The sequence below is a fragment of the Eutrigla gurnardus genome (genome assembly GCF_963514095.1).
Source record: "Eutrigla gurnardus genome assembly, chromosome: 9".
NCBI classification, from domain to species: Eukaryota; Metazoa; Chordata; class Actinopteri; order Perciformes; family Triglidae; genus Eutrigla; species Eutrigla gurnardus.
In genome coordinates this window covers 733,340-741,907 of record NC_139923.1, presented here as the reverse complement: position 1 = coordinate 741,907, position 8,568 = coordinate 733,340, and positions in this window count along the sequence as shown.

The following is an 8,568-nucleotide window of genomic DNA, read 5'->3' as shown; positions in this document are numbered from 1 at the left end:
ATGTATGTGTTTATTTGACTACTTTTTCTCTTTGCATCAATAGATTTCTCCTTAAATCACAAAAATGTGAACACATAATGGTCGTAATGTAAATGCCCAACTGGGGTAGTTTCAACATGATATTTATGGTAAATGGTCCTCATTTAAATAGCGCTTTTATCCAAAGCGCTTTACAGTGTTGACTGACATTCACCCATTCACACACACATTCACACACCGAAGGCGGAGTCAACCACGCAGGGCGACAGCCACCTCGTCAGGAGCAATTAGGGTAAGGTGTCTTGCTCAGGGACGCCAGGCACTCAGCTAGGAGGAGCCGGGGATCGAAACCAGCAATCTTGCGGTTACCAGCCAACCCGCTCTACCTCCTGAGCTAATGCCCCCGTTTATTTATGAGTCGATTAGTTGTTTTTTTAATACCCAATTCACCTGTCCACCCTTTCAATATTCTTTTAAAAGGCAGCAAGGAAAACTATATTACATGCAAGTTCACAATAGAGAAACACCACGGATGAAAATACAATGTGTAGCATGTGTTACAGACCTGCAGACATGTTATTGTGTCCACGTCCTCTGCAAACATCAAAAATCGTCTTTGCAGTGAAATCCGAGCATGTGTGCAGATGAACGTAAAGACTCTCACCTGTTAGGTGTGTTAGCGGCTCACACTGACGTCTCCTCTCCACTCGGCGCACAGCGGGGTTTATATGTGGCTTTATGTGTGGGTGCCACCTTCTTTCAGACGGCTGCAAACCAGCAGACTGACCATGCCTGCAGAAACACAGTGTGTGTGTGTGTTGGTGTGGGGGGGGGGGGGGGGGGGGGGTCACCTGGCCTGCTGGTCTTAAATATAGCCGGATTACATGCACTATTGTGTGAGCTAAACTGGGTCTTTGTTGTGTTAGGCAGAAATCTCACATTTACGACCCCACAAGCCTCTGAGGCTTAGACTATTCGCTCATGCAGCCAACAAGTTCCCCAGCTATTGTTTGTCATGGAACGCAAAATTAATGGGGACTATTTTTTTCCTCCGCTGCTTTGATGAAGAAATATGAGATGATGGATAACTCAACTCTCATACAGATCCTGGGTACATTGAAGCAAGAGCTGCAGGAGAACCTGTGCAGACAGACAACCTCTCTTCAATCAAGGCTTTACATTTGCACACAGTTGTGAGGAAACTTGTGTGTTTTGTTTCCTGCTGTGAGTTTTAGTGCTCTGCTTTAAGCTTTCCCCTATTTGTATTACCATCCTTTTCTCAGTAATGCACTCTTTTTTTTAATATGGAAATCCTTGCTGAAATGATAAATCTCTTTTTCAATAAAGAAATATGAACATCTAGTAACAATATCAGAGCAAATATGGCAAGTATGGCACTTACCAAAAACTGCAGGCGGTAGCATATGTGTGTGCGTGTGTGTGTGTGTGTGTGTGTGTGTGTCTAAATACTTGAGTACAATTAATGACTTTCTATCACTGGTCATAATATATGAAATGATACCATATTTCCATGCATCTCATTACGTTGTTTTGTATTCTCCAGTTTTAGGATCTCTTGGGTAATCTCCAGGGAGATGTCCAGCTGCAGATTAGTGGAGCTTTATAGGAGCCAGCATGTCGCCTCCTCTGGCTCACAGACTGAAATAGCAGCGGTCGGCCACAGCTCAGCATATAGCTCCCATACTGTCTCTGTACGGACAGGGAGGCTGTAAAACGACTAGGAGAAGAATGCTTCTCATCCTTACAGGGACACAAGCAGTGCTTGTTTTTTTATTGATTTCTTTTTTACAGATTGTATAGCCCTTAATCACCATTGCTCTTTGTATGCTCAGGCTGGATGGTCAGCCTAGTCTACCTGTAGACTTTAACACCACATTCTTATTCACACGGCAATCCTTGTGCTTCCACTACGGATAACCTTCAAAAATCTATAGGAAGATATTGTCTTGGCTCCCTTGCTTTATCACCGTCAATTTGGAACACCAATCTGTACCCCTAAATCACACAGCAATGAATCAAGTTTTATGTCCCCAAGTGGGGGAAACGGACGTGTAGTCAAATAAGGAATTGATTTATACTAAACAAATCTTCTGCTTGAAAGGAAGATCTGTCCATCTGCCCCCCTGGCCCAGTCTGCAGCTCTCTTCCAGACTGTGTACACCAAGGATGAACTGGGTGAGGATTCAGGTGCAATCCTGTAGAGTTAGGAGAAGAAAACACACAAACACAGCACTAAGGCTGTAACATCAGCTAAATGTCATCATTTATACCAAATGAATAATGAATGCTGGCCCAGGAGAAGGGCTCTCTTAGCTTTGAGGAGACGTCCAGACAATCTCAGAGATCAGTCAGATTTGACTTTGATTGGATTGTACAAAGTTCAAGCAGGAAACAGGCTTCTTGGAGGTTTCATGCAGGGAATAGACTTTCTAAGCTTTTATACGCTGGAGAGAAGCTTTTTCAGTGATTCAAGCAACAACGTGGCATCATGACTTTTCGTAAATATACACGCCAGAGTAGTCAAGTTAGTGACAGTAGAGATGCCGATTTTAGTCAATTACTTTAATTAAAAATACTGGCAGTAAGAGGCAAACAAGACCACAACATCGGTGCAGTCCGGACCAGGTTCCACCACGGTCCAGGGAGACCTGCTAGGCAAGAGAGCACAGGGACTCCGGGGGAACATACACAGAGAGAGAGCGAGAGAGAGAGAGAGAGAGAGAGAGAGAGAGAGAGAGAGAGAGAGGGGCTCAGTGTGTCACTATAATCCCCCAGCAGTCTATGCCTATTGCTATAGGTTTGCCCTGAGCCAGCTTAACCAAGAGCTGGCTCAGGGCAAACCTGAGCCAGCCCTACCTATAAGCAGTGTCAAAGAGAAATGTTTTAAGCCTACTCTTAAATGTGAGAACAGTGTCTGCCTCACGAACCAGAACCGGAAGACGGTTCCACAGAAGAGGAGCTTGATGGTTGAAAGCTCTGGCCCCTGTTCTAATTTTGGAGACTTTAGGAACTACAAGTAACCCTTTATTCTGAGAGCGTAGTGCTTTAGGAGGACAGTAGGGTTTAATGAGCTCTTTAAGATATGATGGTGCCTGTCCATTAAGAGCCTTGTAAGTGAGAAGGATTTTAAATTATATTCTGGATTTTACTGGGAGAAGCTAATATAGGAGAAATGTGATCCCTTCTTCTGGTTTTAGTCAGAACACGAGCTGCAGCATTCTGGACCAGCTGAAGAGATTTAAGAGATTTATTAGAGCAGCCTGATAATAAAGAATTACAATAGTCCAGCCTTGAGGTAACAAATGCATGGACGAGTTTTTCTGCATCTTTTTGAGACAGCATTGGCCTAATTTTAGTAATGTTACGCAGGTGAAAGTAGGCTGTCCTCGTGGTTTGTTTAATATGCGAGTCAAAGGACAGGTCCTGATCAAAGATAACTCCAAGGTTTCTTACAGTAGCATTTGAGGCAATGGCAATCCCATCAATAGTCGCTATATCTTTAGACAGCGAGCTTCGGAGGAGTTTAGGCCCAAGTACAATAACTTCCGTTTTATCGGAGTTTAACATCAGGAAATTGCATGTCATCCAGAATTTTATGTCATCAACACAAGCCTGGAGTTTAACTAGCTGATTGGTTTCTTCAGGCTTGATCGATAGATATAACTGAGTATCATCAGCATAACAATGGAAGTTTATAGAGTGTCCTCTAATAATGTTGCCTAAAGGAAGCATATATAAGTTGAAAAGAATTGGTCCGAGCACAGAACCTTGAGGAACACCGTATTTAACTTCAGTGTGCCTGGAGGATTTTTCATTGACATGCACAAACTGAGATCAATTGGATAAATAGGACTTAAACCAGCTTAATGCGGTTCCTTTGATGCCAATTCATTTTTCCAGTCTACATATTAGAATCCCATGGTTAATGGTGTCAAATGCAGCACTAAGATCTAGCAGAACAAGTACAGAAACCAGTCCTTTGTCAGAAGCAATAAGAAGGTCATTTGTAATTTTCACCAGAGCTGTCTCTGTACTATGATGTACTCTAAATCCTGACTGGAAGTCCTCAAGTAGACTGTTATTGTTGATAAAGTCACACAGCTGATTGGCGACTACTTTCTCAAGGATCTTAGAGAGAAAAGTAAGATTTGATATTGGTCTGTAGTTTGCTAAAACCCCTGGATCTAGAGTAGGCTTCTTAAGAATAGGTTTAATTACAGCTACTTTAAATGACTGTGGCACATAGCCTGTTAATAAAGACACATTGATCATATCTAATAGCGATGCGCTAACTAAGGGTAAGACTTCTTTCAGTAGCCATGTTGGTATCGGGTCTAGGAGACAGGTTGAAGGTTTAGAAGAAGAGATCATTGACATTAGTTGGTTTAGGTTGATTGGAGAAAAGCAGTCTAAATATATATCAGGTCTTAATGCTAGTTCTAAAACTCCTGAGTTTGAGGGTAATGCGGGTTCCAATTGAAGGCAAGATGCAAGTAATTTTGTAGCGGATTGCTAGGATTTTATCATTAAAAAAGTTCATAAAGTCGTTACTACTAAGATCTCTAGGAATGCATGGCTCAGTAGAGCTGTGACTCTTTGTCAGCCTGGCTACAGTACTGAAAAGAAATCTAGGGTTGTTTTTATTTTCCTCTATTAAAGATGAGTAGTAGGCTGCTCTGGCATTACGGAGAGCCTTCTTATATATTTTAAGACAGTCCTGCCAAACTAGGCGGGATTCTTCCAGTTTGGTGGAGCGCCAGATGGTTTCAAGTTTACGCAATTTTTGTTTTAATTTACGAGTTTGGGAGTTATACCAGGGAGCTAACTTCCTATGCTTTATAGTTTTCTGTTTTAGCGGAGCAACAGAGTCGAGAGTCGTTCGCAGTAGGCTTCCAGATTCATCTATAAGAGAATCGATCTGGGAGGGACTAAGATTAATATAAAAGTCCTCCATTTCATTAAGACATGGAAGTGAACTCAAGACTGGCGGAATTACTTCCTTAAACTTAGCTACTGCTCTATCTGATAGACACCGAGAGTAGTAGCTTTTTCCTAGAGGAGTGAAGTCCAGCAACAATAATTCAAAGGTTATCAAGTAATGGTCAGATAAAGAAGAATTTTGAGGAAAGATTATTAAGTTTTCGATTTCAACGCCATAAGATAAGAAGAAGTCGAGTGTCTATGACAGTGAGTTGGTTTCTGTACACTCTGACTGAAGCCAATAGAATCTATTAAGGAAGTAAATGCTACACTAAGACTGTCATTTACAACGTCCACATGGACATTAAAATCCCCCACAATAATTACTTTATCTGATTTAAGGACTAAACTTGATAGCAACTCAGAGAATTCAGATAGGAATTCAGAGTATGGACCAGGAGCACGATACACAATAACAAACAGAATTGGCTGCATTGTTTTCCAGTTTGGGTGCGAAAGGCTGAGAATCAGACTCTCAAATGAGTTATAATTTAGTTTTGGCTTAGGATTGATTGACAGGCTTGAATAAAAAATGGCTGCAACTCCTCCTCCACGTCTGCTGCCTTGAGATATATGAGTATTAATATGGCTGGGAGGACTAGCTTTGTTTAAGCAAACATAGTCTTCATCACGCAGCCAGGTTTCAGTCAGGCAGAATAAATCAATATGATTATCTGATATTAAGTCGTTGACTAATACTGCTTTGGATGAGAGAGATCTAATGTTTGAGAGTCCACATTTAATTCTCTTCTTTTGTTTTACTACATCGGAAGTGCTAATTTTTATTAGGTTTTCATGTGAAATCTCTCTTCTGTTTGACCTAATTAATTTGGTTGGTCGGGGGACAGACACCGTTCTTATGTGGTTTTGGTTTTGGGTGGGTGACTGCTCTAAAGGAGGCGCAGAGAAGTGTGTAAGACTGCAACTCTGCTTCCTGGTCTCAACACTGGTTTGTCATGTTCTAGGACTACCAATGAGATCAGCGATGTTTCTAGATAGGAGAGCAGCTCCATCCAAAGTGGGGTGGATGCCATCTCTCCTGATCAGACCAGGTTTTCCCCAGAAAGGCTGCCAATTATCAACGAAGCCCACATCGTTATCTGGACACCACCTCGACAGCCAGCAGTGGAAAGATGACATGCGGCTATACATGTCATCACTAGTAAAGTTTGGCAGGGGACCAGAGAAAACTACGGAGTCCGACATCGTTTTTGCATATTCGCACACCGAGCCAACATTTTACTGACCTCCGATTGGCGTAATCGGGTGTCATTAACGCCGACGTGAATAACAATCTTACTGTATTTACGTTTATCCTTAGCCAGCAGTTTCAATTGAGCTTCGATGTCGCCTGCTCTGGCCCCTGGGACACATTTGACTATGGTCGCTGGTGTCGCTATTTTCACGTGTCTCACTATGGAGCTACCAATGACCAGAGTTGGCTTCTCAGCGGGTGTGTCGCTGAGTGGGGAAAATCGATTGGACACGTGAACATGGTGGTTAACCGTGGGCTTCGGTTTAGAACTATGCCTCCTTCGGACATTCACCCAGCCTCCCGGCTGCTCGGGGTTTGCCGAGGGACGGCTAGCTGCTACGCTATGTCGGTCCGCACCATGTACAGCTAGCGTCAGCGGCAGCCGACGGAGGATTGTTGGTGCGGAACCGCGCTTCCAAATCATTTATCCTCGCCTCCAAAGCAAAAAGTGAACTACATTTATTACATGTACCGTTATCAGTAAAGGAGGCAGAGTAGTAGCTGAACATCAGACACACCGGGCAGGAGAGAAGAGAAGGAGGACAGGGAAAGAGAGAAGCCATCGTAGCCGCTAGGCTAGCTGTTGCGCTAAAGTAGCTAGCAGAGATAGCGCGTAAACAACAGCAAATTTAGCGAGGCAACTCAGAGAGTGAGCGATGTGTCTGCTGAAGCAGGGATAGCGTGTGCTTAGTTTAAACTTGGCGGTAGTAAGCCGCTGAACAGGGAAACTACGTTAAATTAACAGAGTTAGGCTAGAGAGAAAAACACAGCCTGTAGCGACTATCACGGAGAAACAGGAAATGACGCAAAGCGCTTACCGTCAGAGAAGTCTCGCGAGATCTCCATCGACACAATCACCGCCATCAACAACGTTGCACATCCGCGTTTGTCAGCGCCCTCTAGCGAAACGACCCATCACATCCGCGTGTATATAAACGCCTTTTAAGGTGTTGGGGATGTAGCAGGAGCAGATTTGGTTATCAACAGCTAATTATTCATGTCAATATGATTATCGATATTAATAATTATATTTAATATATTATTATGATATAATCATGAATAAACGGGGCACCACCCTGGGATCAGGGAAAAGATAACCTAAAACTGTATTCAGTCTCAATATAAAAGGTTTTACACTCACATGCCAATCATCGTGATCATTGGCATAGAAGTATGAAACAATCGAACAATTAAAAAGGCGTGAAATTCAAGCACTAGCCTTCACAACCTGCTGTTATCAAGTGACATATACATAACAAGCACAAGAGACCGCTAGTTATAATATAATAAGATTTATTAAAATCAGTAATAATGATCACAATCAATAACACTACAATTAACAAAGCCTTATTACCTAACTACCTAACACACAAAGCTAAGCTAAACAAAGGGAGAGACAAACGTGAAGTGTGTGTGTGTGTGTGTGTGCATGTGTGTGTGTGCGTGCGTGTGTGTGCGTGTGTGTAGAGAGAGAGAGAGAGAGAGATATGGCCGGGCGCGACCACCAGATGGAGCTATTCCTCACAGCGTTCAGGGGCGGAGCCACTGACGTCAGATGGAGTAGCGAGAGAGAGGGAGAAATAGCCTCTTACTTTTGTCGATGTGAGATGTGTCGATGTGAGGTTTCCGTCCCGTGCGGTGATGGCGTTTCTTGACGCCGGCAACGGACGGTGGTTCGCGAGCGCTCGTTCAGCGCCGGATCAAATTAGTTGAAGAAAACAGTTAGTATTTCTCCCTTCTGCAGGCAACAATAAAAATCGCGGGGCTCGGCGATTTAGTCCGCTGATTTCAGACAAAAACGGGTCGTAGTAGTTATCCGTTCTGCTGGCAGCTGGGACGAAGAAAGTGTTTTCTTCCTTCCGCGGATAAACAGGAGAGTCACACGGTCGTGGCGGTCTCCTCAGGATCCAAAATGATGAACAAAAAGAAAAAGAGAAAAAGAGAGGTAAAACAGTCTGTTGCTCATCCAGCGAGTTTGGGGGAAAGACTGCGGCCTAGGACAAAGGAAAATGCTGCAGACGTAACGTTCACCTCCTATTGTAACGTGTGTTACGGTGGAGAGAGGAAGTTCTTCAGGTGTCGCCGGATTATGTAGCTCACGGCTGCTCCCGGGGACCCCCTGGGGTACCTGTGGTTGTCAGCCAATAGGGCACCAGTTGTGTGACGTTGCACTACGCGCCATTGTGCAAGGATTAGGCTTTCGTAGCTGTTATCTGCAGGAGAGAAGCTTTTTCAATGATTCAAGCAAGAAATAAGCTTATTTACCTGTTATACGCAGGAGAGAAGCTTTTTCATTGATTCAAGCAGGAAACATGTTTCTTGAGGTTTCATGC